Source organism: Lupinus angustifolius, chromosome LG19, assembly GCF_001865875.1.
Source record: "Lupinus angustifolius cultivar Tanjil chromosome LG19, LupAngTanjil_v1.0, whole genome shotgun sequence".
Lineage (NCBI taxonomy): Eukaryota > Viridiplantae > Streptophyta > Magnoliopsida > Fabales > Fabaceae > Lupinus > Lupinus angustifolius.
This window is the reverse complement of record NC_032027.1, coordinates 17,918,123-17,921,040: the sequence shown is the minus strand read 5'-3', so window position 1 is coordinate 17,921,040 and position 2,918 is coordinate 17,918,123. Positions and strand designations below refer to the sequence as shown.

The 2,918-nt window shown below is 30.1% G+C and overlaps 1 long non-coding RNA gene across 1 annotated transcript; it reads right to left on the bottom strand.

Moving 5' to 3' along the window:
- Positions 750–1,271, bottom strand: LOC109334168. Its single transcript, XR_002106073.1, has 3 exons — positions 1,112–1,271; positions 910–956; positions 750–799 (listed from the first exon to the last, which is right to left on the bottom strand). It is a non-coding gene; the product is annotated as an uncharacterized LOC109334168 (long non-coding RNA).

The window sequence follows — 2,918 nt, the reverse complement described above, 5'->3', positions numbered from 1 at the left end:
AATATTGAGAAAATTTTATCTAAAATGGGTATGTATGATATTTAGTCGAGTAGAGGATGAGGTCGGAGTTTAAAGGCTGTCCAGGTCGATATTTAGGGGTTGAGTTAACTTTGAGTCTAGGGTTAAGTTCAAAAAATGATTCAACCGACATTTAGGGTCGGATAAGGATAAACCTTAACCTATCTCAACTCGGCCCATGTTCACCTCTACCGTTCCTATGTCCTACAATGGGTAGAACCAAATTGTTCCAATCCCCAAAAGGTAGGAACCATTCAAAAAAAAGTAGCATTGCTTAATAAGGATAAAGGATTTTAGACCTTTGGAGAAAGTGATGATCAACACATAATCAAACTTACTTCCTCCCACCAAGAGGCATATATAGGAATGAAATATAAACACCAAAAGTAATTATTAGGACAAACCCAACAATTCATAGTTTTAGTTACATGTAGCATATATATATATATATATATATATGCATGCATGCATTGTACTTGCACTTGCATCATTATTAATAATTATAATTATTAACTAGTTCGCCAAGCCTTTCCCTTTGAAACTTCTTTCTTCATCTGATTCTTGAGAGACCCATTCTAGCTTTGCACTCGGCCGTTTCCCCCTCGGAATCAGTATGCGATTAATCTGTCCAATTACAGTTCGATCATCAACTAAATTAACAACATCGTTATATCGAAAAGAATCTTCTCCAATACGAGATAGAATTTTAATTACTTTCACTTGATATGTTTACCTCAGCTCGCATGCTTGATGCTTCTTCTCTTATCTTGTTCTCCGCTAGCTATAAAGTATATACAAAACTCAAATTACTTAGCAACATATATATGCATGCTGACTTATAATGTGTGATTAATTGTGATAATTTAGATTATAGAGTTAAGATAAACATACCTCAATACTAGCTAGGACATCTTCATTATTTGGATCCAACTCCAAAGCTACATCATTTGCAAAAACCCAATAAACAAACATTAAAATTACTCTATCTAGTAACTAATATCGAATAGTTTAAATCTATTGACTAATTTAATCACGCGAACCATTATATTTTCATAAAATAGACGACTAAAATGTGGAAGAAGAAAAGTATTACCTTTGATGAAACCTTCACGAATAGCCTCAATGTACTTTCCACTTTCAAAATAGGCACAACCAAGACGATAGTGCGCTAGCATATATCTGGGCTCTAGTCTTATTGCTTCATAACAATCATAGGTTGCATCCCAGATCTGACAAACCTTTGTTAAGGCTGCCCCTCTGACATAAATACATATAAATATCATAATAACGAAAAAGATATATACACCAACCGACCGATCGACAGTGTATGAGTTCTATACACTATTACTATATCATTCATTATTTTCGGAGGGATATATAAATATAATTGTCTAGTTATATATATATATATATATATATATATATATATACCGGTTGCAGAAGAATATTGGGTTGTTTTTCCAGAGAGCAATAGCACAAGTATACATATCAATAGCTTTTACATAGCATAGGTCACTCATTGCACGGTTTCCTGCAGAGAAAGAAAGAAACTGAATATGAAATAAACAAAAAAACTCTTGCTAAATTTTTATCTATTATTTCAGTATAAACCCTTCAAACAAATATGATTTATAACTATCTATATCTCATTCAAACACAATACATATGATAATTTACAAAATAAATAGTATATATATATATATATGACATATATACCTAGTGTGTTGAGTGCATCAGCAATGTTCCATCTATCTAATGTTTCATATCCACCTTTTGTCAATACCTGTTATGTTCAATAATGTATCATTCAATCAGAAATCATAGAATAATACATGAAGAGTAATTAATTAATTAAGTGTGAATCTATATCAGGTTTAAATTTCCAAGAAATTAAGCCTGAGTGATATATAAAGTAACATAGTGAAAGAATATTAATTGATATGGGTCTATAATAATCAAAAGTAGAGCTTAATAACTAGATATGATAAATATATATATATATACCTCCATAGCATCATCAAAAAGCTGCTTGATATAAGTTTCACGAGCAATGTGGTTTTGTCCAATTACAGAAGGGTAATAAAATTGAGTTTGTGCCAATACCATATTAAATTCTTGAAACAAAAGCACTTGTGGTATATCTGCAAGAGTTGATGAAGACACTGCTAAAACAAACACAAACTCATTATTAGTGCACACTCCTTACTCACAAAAATAGAATTAAGATTATATACCTGTTGAAAAGGAGCTATGAGTGTTAGAATCAGCATCATCAATAATGTTTACATTTTCTTCTTCCATAGGTGAATTGCTTGAAGGTGGAACATTCACAGTTATTCCTTCTACCATTAGCAAGCTTGCAGTTATATTGAAAATGTCTACAAGTAACACCTTTATGCTTTCAATCTTTTCTTTTTGATAAGGTGTAACAACACTTTGAACTGTCAAAATGGAAATAGTTGATTAGCTATATAACTCATATATAGTATAAAAAATACAATCACATTAGTAAAAATGGATATATATATATATAGCTTCTTCTTTATTTTTACATAAAAAGGGATATATAGTATATACTAATTTGATATTAAACGAGATGGAAATAAAGTGATATTAAGAGTTTTATTTTAAAAAATAAGTGAGAAAAAAGCAACATCCAACTTTATCAAATCTATTCAAATAAAAATGCATTACTTTAGATATTCTTAATAAATCATTCTAGACATAAAAAAATGACATATGTCATTTGTAAATAAATTATTATTAAATAAAATAAAATACTACTTTTTAGTGGAGAAAGATTTGTTGAAAAATATATCATTTTCTTTATATTTTCTTGGGTTATGCGACGATATGTTTTTTCGTAACATGATTCTTCTTCGATACGGGACTCTTCGGTC